The sequence below is a fragment of the Ranitomeya imitator genome, chromosome 1, assembly GCF_032444005.1.
Source record: "Ranitomeya imitator isolate aRanImi1 chromosome 1, aRanImi1.pri, whole genome shotgun sequence".
Lineage (NCBI taxonomy): Eukaryota > Metazoa > Chordata > Amphibia > Anura > Dendrobatidae > Ranitomeya > Ranitomeya imitator.
In genome coordinates, this window is record NC_091282.1 from 697,629,703 (window position 1) to 697,647,538 (window position 17,836).

General features: G+C 45.9%; 1 protein-coding gene across 10 annotated transcripts in view; it reads right to left on the minus strand.

The window, feature by feature from the left end:
* Positions 1-17,137, minus strand: part of RBM25 (RNA binding motif protein 25) — a 100,854-nt gene extending 83,717 nt beyond the window's left edge. For 3 of the 10 annotated variants that reach the window (XM_069731173.1, XM_069731182.1, XM_069731152.1), the window contains exon 1: positions 16,942-17,117. The gene's annotated coding sequence lies outside the window, so the exon portion shown is untranslated. Of the gene's footprint in view, positions 1-16,941 lie in introns of all 10 variants that reach the window. The other 7 variants (XM_069731218.1, XM_069731160.1, XM_069731202.1 and 4 more) reach the window with 5 other exon arrangements.
* Between the last annotated feature and the right edge of the window lie 699 nt (positions 17,138-17,836).

Sequence of the window (17,836 nt, forward strand, 5' to 3'; positions counted from 1 at the left end):
GTGGCCAGGTCAGAGCAGAGGAATCTCTGGCCCAGAGAGACCTCCTATTGGCCTAAAAGATCGCGCAATTCAAACACACAGTGGTGAGTGGCCGGGAAGCCAGGGGAGAAGGCGCAGACAGTAAGAAAGGGGGTTGTCCCCAGGGTTTGGGAGCAGCCAGGGTAAATGGCCACGGTTGTGCAGGAAAAACTGCACTAAAGTCACCCTGTCAATTTTATGGGACAGAAACACTGTCCGTGTGCTGTTGCGGGGAGGAAACATACATACCTGCAAGGTGGGTCCACGGTTCCTCTTCACTGATGAGGATGACCTCAGGAGCCCTCAGATGGATGAGGGTCCTGGTATGAAAGATCTTCATTCCCACACCATCTCCAGATGGTGCAGAAGACGGTGTCAACCCCTTACAAGAAGGGGGGAGGGTCACCACTGTCTTCCTCCCAGCCCTCTCACGGGAAAGGGGTGGGGAGGGGAAAAGGCTACGAGAGCCACCAGGAATTGCCCTGAAGCACCCGTAAGAGTGACAGGGGATTAGGTCCTGCCTGTGGGTCTGAGAGTAGGCAATGTGTGTGACACCAAATTGCTCTCTCAGTTGCTTAAGTACGGGAAAACAGGGTGAGAAATTACACCCCGTTACCCTAAGGAAGAAGAATCTGAAAGACTAAGAAAATAGTAATAAAAACACACAAGCTACCTGAAAAGGAAAATGCGGATCTGGGATCAGATCCAGGTCCGCCTCCTACAGACACTAAGCTTAAACAGAGGTAATTGGTGCCTGTCGGTGGGTGGATACTGCTGAGGAGGGGATATTTTCCATTTTTGCCTAGTGTCACTATTTTCCTTTTTTGCCTAGTGTCAGCCTCTTAGCGACTGCAGCGTATACCTATGGTTACCTGTGTCTCCCAATGAAGCAGCGACAAAGAAATAGAGCTCTTTGGCAATGCAAAGTAACAGTTTGATTACAGACGGCGCAATGAAGCTTATAAGGAAAATAACACAGGTACCAAAAGTTAAGCATGGTGGAGGATCCATAATGCTGTGGTGTTAATTTTCTGCGTCTTGGACTAGATGCCTTGACCGTATGACAGGAATCATTAAACCAGAAAATTATCAAGAGATTTTAGAGCGAAATGTCCTACCCAGTGTAAGAAACCACTGCAAGACAAGGACTCAAATGACTCATCTAAACATACACAGGAATGGTTGAAAAAGAAAAAAGGGACTGTTTTAAAATGGCCAGCAGTGAGTCCTGACCTCAATCCAATTGAAAATCTTTGTGGTGAGCTGAAATCTGCCATTGGCCAAATTGCAGAAAATCCAGCAGGCTGAGCTCACAAAATTATCAAATGTGATCCCTTGGCTGTCCTCTGTAGAAGGCTACGTTTATTTGACCGATGATGCAGATTCATGCAGCCATTTATTGCGGAGAGAAAAAAAAAAAAAACTGGGAGGAGGTACAATATTAAAACTTGGCCAGCCGCAGAGCCCCAACCTCAACACCATCCAACACCTTTGAGATGAACTATAACGGAGTTTGAGGCCAGATCTGACCTCACAAATACTCTTTCAGATGAATGGGCAAAAATTCCCACAGACACCTTCAAAACCTTGCTAGAAAGCCTTCCCAGAGGAGTGGAAGCAGTTATATCTGCATCAATACCTATGGAAATAGGATGGGGTGTTATAGAAGCTCCTGTAGGTGTAATGTTTATTTATAAGCACTAATCATTTTCTCTCTAGAGTGTACCTAAAGGTACCGTTACACTAAGCAACGCTGCAGCGATCTAGACGAGCCAATCGCTGCAGCGTCGCTGTTTAGGTCGCTAGGAGACGTCAAACACAGCAACACCAGAACGATGCAGGAGCGATCCAGTGACGTACTTATCGTTCTCGCTGGTTGTTCGCTCCATGTTAAAACATTGCTGGCATTGTTGCTTTTGATGTCAAACATGACGAATCACACCGACCTGTGTGACAGCTCTCCAGCGACCAAACAGTGACGCTGCAGCGATCCGGATCGTTGTCGGCATCACTGCAGCGTCGCTTAGTGTGACGGTACCTAAATGCAATTGTTACAAGATATCCAACCATGTCCAAGAATAGCCATTATCATGTAATAATAGATTGCAAGTGTCTTGTTTAATTATAATCTCTTCTCTGCAATGTCATTCCAACCCATCGGCGACCCGCGGTCATATGACACTGGTGCGGATGTGCAGGATTAGTGACACGCTTCCAGCACTATCACATTAAATGACGCCGTCTCTCCCCATTTGCGCTCTCCATCCTGCTGTGCCTGGTCTCTCTCCCCATGTGTGCTCTCTATCCCCCTGTGCCTGGTGGTCGCTCTCCCTCCTATGCACTCCTCTCCCCCCTGCATATAACATAGTAACATAACATAGTAACATAACTCTCCCCATGGGTCGATATCCTTCCTATGCACTCCTCTCCCCCCTGCATATCTCTCCCCATGGGTCGATATCCTTCCTATGCACTCCTCTGCCCCCATGCATGTCTCTCTACCCATGGGTCGCTCTCCCTCCTATGCACAGCCCTCCCCCTTCATGTTTCTCCCCATGGGTCGCTCTCCCTCCTATGCACACCCCTCGCCTGCATGTCTCTCCCCATGGGTCGCTCTCCCTCCTATGCACTCCTCTCCCCCTGCATGTCTCTCCACCCATGGGTCGCTCTCCCTCCTATACACTCCTCTCCCCCTGCATATCTCTCCCCCTGCATATCTCTCCCCCTGCATATCTCTCCCCCTGCATATCTCTCCCCCTGCATATCTCTCCCCCTGCATATCTCTCCCCCTGCATATCTCTCCCCCTGCATATCTCTCCCCCTGCATATCTCTCCCCCTGCATATCTCTCCCCCTGCATATCTCTCCCCCTGCATATCTCTCCCCCTGCATATCTCTCCCCCTGCATATCTCTCCCCCCATGAGTCACTCTCCCTCCTATGCATGCCTCCCCCCCTGCATATCTCTCTCCCCATGGGTCGCTCTCCCTCCTATGCACACCCCTCCCCCCTGCATGTCTCTCCCCATGGGTCGCTCTTCCACCTATGCACTCCTCTCCCCCTACATGTCTCTCTCCCCATGGGTCGCTCTTCCTCCTATGCACTCCTCTCCCCCCAGCAGGTCTATCCCCATGGGTCACTCTTCCTCCGATGCACTCCTCTCCCCCTGCATGTGTGTCTCCATCCTATGCACTCCTCTCCCCCCTGCATGTCTCTCTCCCCATGGGTGACTCTCCCTCCTATGCACACCCCTCCCCCCTGCATGTCTCTCCCCATGGGTCGCTCTCCCTCCTATGCACACCCCTCCCCCCTGCATGTCTCTCCCCATGGGTCGCTCTCCCTCCTATGCACTACTCTCCCCCTGCATGTCTTTCCCCATTGCACCCACAGGTCAGTGCATGCGGTAACAGGAGCTGCGGGGATCATGCTGTCACATGTCAGCATCACCCCACAGCTGTGCCTGTCCCGCAGTAACACTACCGCCGGTAGTGTCGGTCACAGAGCTGCGGGATCATGCTGGCATATGTCAGCATGATTCCGCAGCTGACTGACCTGTGGTAAAAAAAAACATTATAGATTATCTTCATGGCGGACAGGTGAGGAATATTTGTGGTTTATTATTTTTGTTGCACGAGACGAGGGAGCCGGGGATTAGGCGTTCGGCAAATATGGTTTAATTAAGAGTAATAAAGGACTTTATTCTGGCTGTGTCTTTATTTGCCATACAACTATAGGATTAGTCTAATATATAATTGCCTAGAATACTACTTCCTGCAATTTGTGCCAACTTCCGTGGCTTTGTCCGGAGCTAATGTGCGGAGATAATGTCCGGAGCTAATGTCTGGAGCTAATGTCCGGAGATAAATGACGTCAACAGTGTCCAGTGTCTGATTGGTTGCCGCCTGCTGCGAGCGACCAATCAGAAACGTGCCGTACTGTGACACACTCCGCCCGCCATTTTGGTGTGATTTTTGAATTTTTACCTCACAGCAAGTTTCTACTGCGTGGAGGCGGGCCCAGTGACGTTGCTCTTCAAGCTCCTGCCGAATTTCATCAAAAAAATGATAATACCATTTACCAAAACTATATATATTTAGTTGTGAAGTGGTTCAGTGACATTTTCACACCAATTTTGAACTTTTGTTTGGTGTTTTCTCCATATACTGCCTATTATTCACTGACTGTTATACTGAGAGACTGCTGTTTATTAACCTCTTCTTTGCCACATTGGGTATATTGCTCTATTATTTGCCACATAAGGACATTGTCCATTATTGCCCAGCAATTTCTCTGCAATATAAACTGCCTATTTATTAATATCTGCATTCCTGCAAAGAACTATTGCCTATTATTAGCTGGCTATTTTCCTACCTGACACTGCCTCTTATTAACCTGTTGTTTGCCACCACCACGCTTAAAGCTGTTTAGCTTAGCCAACATGAGCTCTAATAGTAAGGATACTAATGACACAGAGCCCAAAGCTGCTGATGGCGCACGTAAGATTAGGTCTGATAGAAAGTATACTAATAATGCAGAGCAAAAAGACGCCGATGCCGCACGTAAGCGCAAACAGCGTGCTAACAAGAGTACAGAGGATAGATGCAAGCGCATGGACACTGTTAAGTATACTAATGACACAGAGTCCAAAGCTTATGATGGCGCACGTAAGATCAGGTCTGATATAAAGTATGGTAATGATGCAGAGCGAAACCAACCCATCAGATGTAAAATTACTGTGAAAATACCTGATGGGCACACAAGTATGCGCCAGTATGGGTACTAAGAGCCTTTCCACATAATAATGAAATATTTTAAAATGTCATAGAACATACCAATATACATAGTTATTGATACATATTATTTATTATTTACATTATTGTTCTTAAGCAAAGAACCGTTGTTGTGGCATTTGCCACAACACGCAAAGTTGTCGTCTGATGTCTTTCATCCCTCCCCTCATAAGAATGTTCATGGATCCTGTGTAACTGTACCTTAAATAACAAGAATTGTCAAGAGCTGGTGAGTGCAGCCATTTTTTGTTCTTTCTTACTATTATTTATTAATTGTATTATTCTCACATTTGAATAAATAAAGTATATATGGATTCTAGACTCCCGATTTTTTAGAATCGGGCTGCCATCTAGTAATATATAAGTGTCTAATAGACGCCTCTCCTTTACTAAGCCGTGGGCTTGATGTCACCGTACAATGCAAAGGTGAAATCAACCACAAAAATATGAACCCCACTTGCCACCGCTACAGGGCAAGTGAGAAGAGCCGGGCAAAAGCGCATGTAATAGATGCACCATTTCTGGGGCAGCTGAGAGCTGATCTTTTAGCCTGGGGGGGGGGGGGGGCAATATCCATGGCCCCTTCCTAGGCTATTAATATCAGCCTGCAGCTGTCTGAAAAGCCTTTGCTGGTTATTCATTGTAGGGGTGCCCCACATCATTTTTTTGAGGGGGAGGTCCCCCATTTTAATAGCCATTAAAGGCCAAGTATACAGTTGTGTGTGCGTCAGCATGTGAATGTGAGCACACTCCCCCCATAGACCAGCACACTGCTCTCCTGAAATACTATGTGCTGCTGTCACCCTGCCCCTTCCCCCATACATCTCTCTCTGTGACACCCCCCCCAGACCAGCACACTGCTCTCCTAAAATGCTCTGTGCTCCTGTCAACCTGCTCCCTCCTCCATATATCTCTCTCTGTGACCCCCCACAGACCAGCACACTGCCATATGGATCACACATAATGCCGCCATATATATTTCACATAACATTCCCATAAAGACCACACATTATACCGCCATATATACTTATATAATACTGCCATATAGATCACATGCCGCCATATATATTTTTTTTTTTACATAGTACTGCAATATAGAGCACCCTTGATGCCGCCAAGTATTATGCGTGAACACTATGGCGGCATTATGTGTGATCTATATGGCAGTATTATCTTCAGAAAAGCGACCCATTCTAGGGTGGTTCTGGCTGAGCAGCTGCACACGGGTCTGGGGTAATAGAGGGGGCAGCATGATCTCCAGTTAGGTGCAGTCAGGGGACGGCTGGTGAGGCAGCTGAAGAGAGGGGTCTCATTTTTATCATTACTATATGGCTACATTTCTCCCAGTCTGCGCCTGTCACCTCGCTTTCACACATCGCCAGGACAGAATGGAGAAGCCAGGATCCAAGGAGGGAAATTAGGTCTTTGCATGCAAAGTCTGGATCAGAACAGGCCATCAATCAGCAGAAAAGTTTCCTGAATTTCTGTGGAGCAGAAAAGCAGATGGTCCATCCATGTGTATAAAAGATAGTGCTCCCCCCCCCCCCCCCATAGACCAGCACACTGCTCTCCTAAAATACTCTGTGCTGCTGTCACCCTGCTCCCTCCACCATATATCTCCTAGAATCGTTGCTGCCTGCCATCCTCTGTGACTGTCTACTTGTCAGCAGTCAGCATAACTTTGCAGTCACCAACAAAATGGCTGCTCATTGTGTTCCTAAATGTCATTCTCTCTTATTCCTTAGCAAACACCCAGAAGGGGGAGGAGATGAGTGACATCGCACACGTCAGCAGACTTAGCCCATAATTACTGCAGTGCAGTAATTTGAGCTAGTTGTACACTAGGTTTTTGTCAAATTTCAATAGCTGCTCCCCCTAGTGTTTAAAAGTGGAAATACCAATCCTTTTTATAGTTATTTTTCATATTTTAAATATAACACGTGTATATAATATATACAGGATTGTGCTGGAAGAAAGCCACTAAAAGCACTGAATAGGTATCCACAAGCAATATAAAACTGGGTAATTAGTAGTAAAAAGTGTAGTCCATGATAAAAACAACCATAATAAAAAATAGTCCCCCAAAAATGCAGTTTAGTTAGTATAGGTCTATTGACCTGCAATCTAAAAAGAGGACTCTTACCCGCAGTGTTAAACTTCTACGGAGACCAATTGGCTTCAAGCTGTCGTGCGGCGGTAGTAGTAGTCCAAGATGTGAGAGTCTTTCTGCAGGTGGCTGCCCCGGCCAGTGGCAGCCCCTACTCACCAAGATGCAGGTAAAAGCGGGGTCCTGCTGAGCCAACGCTGCGTGTGGTATGCGCGTTGATTCCGGCTAGTCTGCAGGATCTGTGTGACGTAGTGACCCACGTGACCGCTACCAGAGCCCAGTGATATGTACGGAGTGCGATAAGGACCTCTATCCGGGATCCCTGAGGAAGGAGACAGGCGTCTCCGAAACGCGTAGGATAGAGGTTCCTATCGCACTCCGTACACATCACCGGGCTCTGGTAGCGGTCACGTGGGTCACTACGTCACACAGATCCTGCAGACTAGCCGGAATCACCGCGCATACCACACGCGGTGTCGGCTCAGCACGACCCCGCTTTTACCTGCATCTTGGTGAGTAGGAGCTGCCAACGGCCGGGGCAGCCACTTGCAGAAAGACTCTCACATCTTGGACTACTACTACCGCCGCACGACAGCTTAAAGCCAATTGGTCTCCGTAGAAGTTTAACACTGCGGGTAAGAGTCCTCTTTTTAGATTGCAGGTCAATAGACCTATACTAACTAAACTCTGCATTTTTTGGGACTATTTTTATTATGGTTGTTTTTATCATGGACTACACTTTTTACTACTACCGTATATACTTGAGTATAAGCCGAGATTTTCAGCCCATTTTTTTTATGCTGAAAGTCCCCCTCTCGGCTTATACTCAAGTCATACCCGGGGGTCGGCAGGAGAGGGGGAGCGGGGGCTGTGTAATTATACTTACCTGCTCCTTCCAGCGCTGCATCATCTTCCTGTATTGAGCGGTCACATGGTACCGCTCATTACAGAAATGAATATGCGGCTCCACCTCCCATAGAGGTGGAGCCACATATTCATGACTGAAAATGAGCGGTAACTGTGACTGCTCAATACAGGAAGAAGATGCGCCGCCGGGACTGCAGGGACCGCGCCGGGAGCAGGTAAGTATACCGGGAGGGGAGCACTGCGTGATATTTACCTGCTCCTCGTTCCGGTGTGTCTCCGTCTCCAGCATCCTCTAGCTGTGACGCTCAGGTTAGAGGGCGCGGTGACGTAGTCAGTGCGCGCCCTCTGCTGAGCGTCAGTGCTGGAGACGGAGCCGCACGAGGAGCAGGTAAATATTGAAAGCGCCGGCGTACTGAGCAAGAGAGGCGAGTATGTGATTTTTTTTTTTATTATTGCAGCAGCAGCATTATATATTGGACAGCTTTCTATGGAGCATCTATGGGGCAATAATCAACGGTGCAGAGCATTATATGTGGCACAGCTTTCTATGGAGCATCTATGGGGCCATAATGAACAGTGCAGAGCATTATATATGGGGCACAGCTTTCTATGGAGCATCTATGGGGCCATAATGAACGGTGCAGAGCATTCTATATGGCACAGTTTTATATGGAGCATCTATGGGGCCATAATGAACGGTGCAGTGCATTATATGTGGCACAGCTTTATATGGAGCATCTATGGGGCCATAATGAACGGTGCAGAGCATTCTATGTGGCACAGCTTTATATGGAGCATCTTATGGGGCAATAATGAACGGTATGGAGCATCTATTTTTATTTTTGAAATTCACCGGTAGCTGCTGCATTTCCTACCCTAGGCTTATACTCGAGTCAATAAGTTTTCCCAGTTTTTTGTGGCAAAATTAGGGGGGGTCGGCTTATACTCTGGTCGGCTTATACTCGAGTGTATACGGTAATTACCGGTACCCAGTTTAATATTGCTTGTGGATGCCTATTCAGTGCTTTTAGTGGCTTTCTTCCAGCGCGATCCTGTATATATTATATACACGTGTGATTATATTTATTTACTATTGTACAATTCTTTGTGGGGAATTGTTGGATCCGCTGCAGGACAGTAAGCCTTTGACACTTTGCGCCACTCTGTCACATTTTACTATTTTTCATATTTTACTAAATTATAAACAAAATATAATATTTTTGAAGATAATTTTAACATTATTTCTTTACATTTTTTGAATTGCTGAGAAAATTTTTTTTGATGGCACCTTCCCTTTAACCTACAAGGGTGGTTTGCATGTTAATGACCGGACCAATTTTTACCATTCTGACCACTGTCCCTTTATGAGGTAGTAACTCGAACGCTTCCATGGATCCCGGTGATTCTGACATTGTTTTGTCGTGACATATTGTACTTCATGATAGTGGTAAGATTTCTTTGCTATGACTTGCGTTTTTTGTTTTAAAAAAAATAAATGGAAATTTGACGAAAATTTTGCAATTTTCCAACTTTGAATTTTCATGCCCTTAAATCACTGAGATATGTAACAAAATACTTAATAAGGCTACTTTCACACTGGCGTTTTTTGCAATACGTCGCAATGTGTCGTTTATGGGAAAAAAACGCATCCTGCAAAGTTGTTTGCAGGATGCGTTTTTGCCCCATAGATTAACATTTGCGACGCATTGACACGTCGCAACCATCGTGCGACGGTTGCGCCGTGTTGTGGCGGACCACCGGGAGCAAAAAACGTTAAATGTAACGTTTTTTGCTGCCGACGGACCACTTTTTCCTACCGCGCATGCGCGGCCGGAACTCCGCCCCCATCTCCCCGCACCTCACAATGGGGCAGCAGATGCGCCGGAGAAATGCATCCGCTGCACCCGTTGTGCGGCGCATCAAACGCTAGCGTCGGAATCTCGGCCCGACGCAATGCGACGGGCCGAATCCGACGCTAGTGTGAAAGTAGCCTTAGTAACACTTCCCACGTGTCTACTTTACATCAGCACAATTTTGGAACCAACAATTTTTTTGTTAGGAAGTTATAAGGGTTAAAAGTTGACCAGTGAGTTCTCATTTTTACAACACCATTTTTTTTTAGGGACCACATCACATTTGAAGTCACTTTGAGGGGTCTATCTATACGATAGAAAATAACCAAATGTGACACCATTCTAAAAACTGCACCCCTCAAGGTGCTCAAAACCACATTCAAGAAGTTTATTAACCCTTCAGGTGCGTCACAGGAATTTTTGGAATGTTTAAATAAAAATGAACATTTAACTTATTTTTTTTTTATTGAATTCAGATCCAATTTGTTTTATTTTACCAAGGGTAATAGGAGAAATTGGACCCAAAAAGTTGTTGTCCAATTTGTCCTGAGTACGCCAATACCCCATATGTGGGGGTAAAGCACCGTTTGGGTGCATGGCAGAGCTCAGAAGGGAACGAGCGCCATTTGACTTTTCAATGCAAAATTGGCTGGAATTGAGATAGGACGCCATGTCGCGTTTGGAGAGCCCCTGATGTGCCTAAACAGTGGAAACCCCCCACAAGTAACCCCATTTTGGAAAGTAGACCCCCTAAGGAACTTCTCTAGATGTGTGGTGAGCACTTTGACCCACCAACTGCTTCACAGATGTTTATAATGTAGAGCCATAAATATAAAAAAAAATCATTTTTTTCACAATAATGATCTTTTCGCCCCCAATTTTTTTTATTTTCCCAAGGGTAACAGGGGATTTTGAACCCCAAAAGAAGTTGTTCAATTTGTCCTGAGTACGCTGATACCCCATATGTGGGGATAAACCACTGTTTTGGGTGCATGGCAGAGTCAGAAGGGAAGGAGTGCCATCTTGGAATGCAGACAGACGGAATGGTCTGCAAGTGTCATGTTACATTTGCAGATCCCCTGATGTGCCGAAACACCCTACAAGTGACTGACCCCATATTGGAAACTAAACCCCCCAAGGAACTTACAGTGCCTTTCAAAAGTATTCAGCCCCCCGGAACTTTTCAACCATTTCACACATATCATGCTTCAAATAAAGATACCAAATGTAAATTTTTGGTGAAGATTCACCAACAAGTGGAACACAATTGTGAAGTTGAACGAAATTTATTGGTTATTTTAAATTTTCTAGGAAATTCAAAAACTGAAAAGTGGGGCGTGCAATATTATTCGGCCCCTTTGACTTAATACTTTGTTGCGCCACCTTTTGCTGCGATTACAGCTGCAAATCGCTTGGGGTATGTCTCTATCAGTTTTGTACATAGGGAGACAAATTCTTGCCCATTTTTCCTTGGCAAACTGCTCTAGCTCAGTGAGGTTTGATGGAGATTAATTGTGAACAGCAGTTTTCAGCTCTTTCAACAGATTCTCGATCGGATTGAGGTCTGGACTATGACTTGGCCATTCTAACACCTGGATACGTTTATTTGTGAACCATTCCACTGTAGATTTTGCTTTATGTTTGGGATCATTGTCTTGTTGGAAGACAAAGCTCTGTCCCAGTCTCAGGTCTTTTGCAGACTCCAACAGGTTTTCTTCAAGAAAGGTCCTGTATTTGGCTCCATTTATCTTCCCTGCCCCTGCTGAAGAAAAGCAGGCCCAAACTATGATGCTGCCACCACCATGTTTGACAGTGGGGATGGTGTGTTCAGGGTGATGAACTGTGTTGCCTTTATGCCAGACATATCGTTTAGCATTGTTGCCAAAAAGATTCGATTTTGGTTTCATCTGACCAGAACACCTTCTTCCACATGTTTGGTGTGTCTCCCAGCTGGCTTGTTGCAAACTTTAAACTAAACTTTTTATGGATATCTTTGAGAAATGGCTTTCTTCTTGCCACTCTTCCATAAAGGCCAGATTTGTGCAGTGTACGACTGATTGTTGTCCTATGGACAGACTGTCCCACCTCAGCTGTAGATCTCTGCAATTCATCCAGAGTGATCATGGGCCTCTTGGCTGCATCTCTGATCAGTCTTCTCCTTGTTTGAGATGAAAGTTTAGAGGGACGGCCGAGTCTTGTTAGATTTGCAGTGGTATGATACACCGAACATTTCAATATGATCGCTTGCACAGTGCCCTTTGGGATGTTTAAAGTTTTGGAAATCATTTTGTATCCAAATCCAGCTTTAAATTTCTCCACAACAGTATCACAGACCTGCCTGTTGTGTTCCTTGGTCTTCATGATGCCCTCTGTGCTTCAAGCAGAACCCTGAGACTATCACAGAGCAGGTGCATTTATACGGAGACTTGATTACACACAGGTGGATTATATTTATCATCATTAGGCATTTAGGACAACATTGGATCATTCAGAGATCCACAATGAACTTCTGGGTTAAGTTTGCGGCCCTGAAAGTAAAGGGGCCGAATAATATTGCACGCCCCACTTTTCAGTTTTTGAATTTCCACAAAAATTTTAAATAACCAATAAATTTCGTTCAACTTCACAATTGTGTTCCACTTGTTGATTCTTCACCAAAAATTTACATTTGGTAGCTTTATGTTTGAAGCATGACATGTGGGAAAAGGTTGAAAAGTTGCAGGGGGCCTAATACTTTCACAAGGCACTGTATCTAGATGTATCTAGAGAACTTTGAACCCCCAAGTGTTTCACTAAAGTTTATGACGCAGTGCCGTGAAAATAAAAAATCATAATTTTTTTAGCCCCCAGTTTTGTATTTTCCCCAAGGGTAACAGAAGAAATTAAACACCAAAAGTTGTTGTCCAATTTGTCCTGAGTACGCTGATACACCATATGTGGGAGAAATCTACTGTTTGGGCACACGTCAGAGCTCGGAAGGGAAGTAGTAGTGTTTTGGAATGCAAACTTTCATGGAATGGTCTGTGGGCGTCTTGTTGCGTTTGCAGAGCCACCGATGTGTCTAAACAGTAGAAACCCCCCCACAAGTGACCCCATTTTGGAAACTAGATCCCCCAAGGAACTTATCTAGATGTGTTGTGAGAACTTTGAACCTCCATGTGTTTCACTAAAGTTTATAACGCAGAGCCATGAAAATAAATTTAAAAAAGATTCCCACAAAAATGATTTTTTTAGCCCCCAAATGTTTATTTTCCCAAGGGTAACAGGAGAAATTGGACCTCAAAAGTTGTTGTCCAATTTGTCCCGAGTATGCTGATACCCCATATGTGGGGGTAAACCCCTGTTTGGGTGCATGGGAGAGCTCGGAAGGGAAGGAGAACTGGTTTACTTTTTCAACGCAGAATTAGCTGGAATTGAGATCGGACGCCAAGTCGCGTTTGGAGAGCCCTGATGTGCCTAAACAGTGGAAACCCCCCAATTCTAACTCCAACCCTAACCCGAACACACTACTAACTCTAATCCCAACCATAACCCTAACCACACCCCTAACCTGAACATGCCCTCAACCCTAATCCCAACCCTAACACGCCCCTAACGCTAATCCGCAAATGTAATCCAAACCCTAACTAACTTTAGCCCCAGCCTTAACTTTAGCCCCAGCCTTAACGGGAAAATGGAAATAGTTAGGGAAAAATAATAAAAAATAAACTAAGGGGGGTGATAAGGGAGGGGGGGGGGGGATTTACTATTTATAGCGGGGTTTTTAGCGGGTTTTTATGTTTGGCAGCTGTCACACACTAAAAGACGCTTTTTATTGCAAAAAATACTTTTTGCATCACTACATTTTGAGAGATATAGTTTTTCCACATTTTGGTCCATTAAGTCATGTGAGGTCTTGTTTTTTGCGGGGCGAGTTGATGTTGTTATTGGTACCATTTTCGGGCACATGACATTTTTTGATCGCTTTTTATTATAATTTCTGGGAGGCAGAATGAACAAAAACCAGCAATTTATGAATTTCTTTTGTGTGGGGCGTTTATACCGTTCCGTGTGTGGTAAAATTGATAAAGCAGCTTTTCTTTGGGTTAGTACAATTACAGCGATACCTCATTTATATCATTTTTTTACGTTTTGACACTTTTATAAAATAAAAACTATTCTATATAAAAAATAATTATTTTTGCATCACTTTATTCTGAGGGCTATAACTTTTTTATTTTTTGCTGATGACTCTGTATGGCAGTTTGTTTTTTGAGGGACAAAATTATGTTTTCAGCGGTACCATGTTAATTTATATCCGTCTTTTTGATCACGAGTTATTCCACTTTTTGTTCGGCAGTATGATGATAAACCATTGTTTTTTGCCTCATTTTTATTTATTTTTTTACGGTGTTCACTGAAGGGGTTAACTAGTGGGACAGTTTTATAGGTGGGGGCGTTACGGATGCGGCGATACTAAATACTGTATATGTACTTTTATTGTTTTGTTTATTTACATAAAGAAATATATGTTTTGGAAGAAAAGATTTTCTTCTTTATTCAGGATTTAAAAAAAAAATATTTTTACACGTTATTTATTTTATTTTTTTACATTGCCCCAGGGGGGACATCACTATATAGTGTCAGATCGCTGATCTGATACTTTGCACAGCACTGTGTCAGATCAGCAATCTGACAGGCAGTGTTGTAGGCTTCTCAGCACCTGCTCTCAGCAGGCACTGAGAAGCCACCTCCCTGCAGGACCCAGAAGGACGCCGCGGCCATCTTGGATCCGGGGGCCTGAGGGAGCAGACCCTCAGAACAATGCGAACACATCACGTTGTTCTGAGGGAAGCACGCAGGGAGCCCCCTTCCCTGCACGATGCTTCCCTATGCCACCGGAACGCTGCGATCTTGTTTGAGCGCAGTGTCTCGTTAAAGTTACAGGAGCAGTCCGTGACTGCTCCTGGCACATTGTGCCGGTGTCAGCTTTGATAATCAGCTGACACCCGTCCATAAGCGCGACAGATCGGGTATGACGTACTATCCCGTCCATGGGAATTAAGTTCCAGGTCACATGGACGGGATAGCACAAAGGAAGAAAGGGGTTAAGCAGGGCATACATCCCCAGCTTTTCTTTCTGCACATGATCCAGAAGTCATACACTTGACTGAACCGATATCCAGGGTCACCCTCAGCTGTTACTCACCCTCCCTTGCTCCAGTGACACTTGTCAATCACTAGACTCAATGATCATGTGCCAACTATCTCCGCACTACCACTGAGCTCAGTGATTGAAGCAGTAACGAGCGCTATGGTAATGACGTTACCAATAGAGCCTGTAACAAGAAAAAAAAAAAATGAGAATAGTGGCTGAGATACATTGCTGGAGCTGGAGAGGTGTGAGTAACATCTGGGTATTATCTTCTTCTTGAGCAAGTCCAAAGCCAATAAGAAAAAACTAAAATTAGAAACAAAACACCATTAAAGGTTTCTTTTGTTCTTCCTTCAATGCAAAGCTCTCCAGCCTTTCTAATGCCCAATTGTGGGGACGAGCTGGACGGTGAGTGTCTGATCCTAAATGAAAAAGTGTGAATAGCATTGCCAGGGAACTAAACAGTGCGCTCTATGAAAATGCTTGCATACACTATATGTTTGTAGCGGTACTTGCCGATCCCTATGGCAACAAGTCAAACAAAATTACAAGATTTCTAAAGAATGCAGCCAATTTCTAATCAAGTACCGCACAAATGTATCCAACTAAGAAGATGGGAGGAGTGTCCAACGAATATGGAGGCTTACGCTAAAATGAACACAAAACTAAAATAAAAATTAAATTGACAATCCCTCCTAGTAACGAAGTACATGTGCAGGCTGTGGTAAATGCATTGCTCAGACATACAAACCACGGATGAAACAGCTGAAGTAATGTAAGCTCATACATCTGCAGAGCAACATCCAGAAGAGCACATGGTGTCCTGCTCCAGTCAGCGGACAATCACAGGCCATCAGGTGATGGAAGGATGTCGCGGCTTCCGGTCCCAGAACTGGGGTTACAGTGGGAGAAGAATATGCTGAATTTTACTTTTTCAAATCTATCCCTGCGGTTTGCAATTACATTTTTTTTTCTTTTAGATGACAACCCCTTTAAAAGGCACATGCAGAGGGGCGTTCTTATGTTATGACCCATTTAAAAGGAACATGCATCTGTAACATTGACCTCCTTAAAGGCACATGCATTGGTTTTGTCTGATAATCCCTATAACAGAATGCACACCAGTGCCATCCTAACGTTAAAGCCTTTTACAGTACGTACACCAAGGCCCTCCGGAAAAGCATGGGTGCGGGGGCCTTCTTGACGTTACACTCCAGTTTGTGGAACCTGTGTAGGGCCATCCTGATGATACGACACCTTTAACGGCATGTGAGCCGGGGCAGTCCCGACATTAAGACACCTGTAAAGGTAACCTGTCACCACAGTTAACACTTAACCTGCAGATATGGGGTTAAGCATTATGATGCTGCCCGACGCATGCATGTTGCAGAATGCAGCGAGGAGAAAATGATATGTATTCTCCCCGCCAGCATTCGCTTTCAGTCATGGGGGCAACGCTGGTTCAGTCACGCTCTGAGCATACAGGTTGGCCGCTGTATCTACGTCCCTGGTCCTGACTGACAGCCGGCCGCAACGTAGAGCCAGTGTCAGTCAGGGCCGGAGACGCGGTTACAGCGGCCACTCTGTATACTCAGAGCGTGACTGAACCAGCGCCGCTCCGCCCATATAGCTGAATAACGAATGCTGGCGAGAATAAATATCTTCTCCTCGCTGCATTCGGCTACATGCATGCGTCGGGCAGCAAAATAATGCTATTAACCTGCAGATTAACCCCATATCTGCAGATTAACCCCGGTGGCAGTTTACCTTAAACGGCATGTGAGCCAAGGCAGGCCTGATGTTACCACACCTTTAACGGCACGTGACCCGGGCCGTCCCCTTTAAACCTCTATGGACCCCATATGTATTACAAAAATAGATCATCCATGCAGCTGCCCTTAGCAACCAGCCATCTCCCGGCTCTTCTCATGCTGGTTGCTATGGGCAGCGGCCATCCTCTCCTGCCCAGCAGTGCGGCCTCCACGCACGAGTGACCTCTGCTCCCGGCCCGCACGGCAGACACGGGGCAGCGGGACAATGGAGGAAAACAAGCTGCTATTATTTCCCGCCAGGACACAATGGCGGCCAGGGTCCTCGCATTACCAGACATGGAGATGCGGGACGAAACCCACCCAACCACCTCACCCAGCCCGCGTGAGGGCCACCGTACTCACCCGCCCCCGCAGGGTGTGGGTCACCGCACTACACACACAAGTTACCGCTTCGTAGACGGTGAAGAAAGCTCCGATGCACGCTGTGCTCCGACCGTAGCCGTTCAAGAAAAAAAAGGATTGCGCTCCACGACTAGGCCGCACTCACGCCGCACGGCCGCTCTCTGCTCCCAGCATGCACCGCGGCTGTCGAGGGTGTGGCCTGAGCGCTCAGTCAATCAGCAGCGGCGGCGGTGGATGACGTCACTCGGAGGGGCAGCGGTCGTGCTCGGTGGTGGTCGCAGTGGCTGTTTGTTGTCTCTCTTCTCACCGTCCAGTGTCTCCATAAAGAAGCCTGTACAATGTGAAAGCTGAAGCCAACCCTCTCCTTGGGATCCGTTCACATTTGTATTGATCATACAGCAGCAGCACTACCCAAATCACAGCACTGCCGGACCCTCGCCTGCGCTACAGACCCTCATTGACTATAATCACATTTTGTAATGGTCGTGGTCACTTTACGGCACTATTTGTCCAGGCGACAAGACCCCCAATAGTGGGTGCAACGTGTGAGACCCCCAATGGAGGGTGGAACGTGTGAGACCCCCAATTGTGCTGAAACGAGCAAGACCCCAGATAGAGAGTGGAACTAGTGAGACCCTGATAGTGGGTGAAAGGCATGAGACCCCAATAGATGGAACGTGAGAGACCCCAGATAGAGGGTAGAAAGCGTGAGACCCCCCAATAGATGGAACGTGAGAGACCCCAGATAGAGGGTAGAAAGCGTGAGACCCCCAATAGATGGAACGTGAGAGACCCCAGATAGAGGGTAGAAAGCGTGAGACCCCCGATAGAGCAGAAATACCCTCAGATTTTTGTGGTAAAATTTACACACAGGAAAGAAACCTGAGAGCAACAA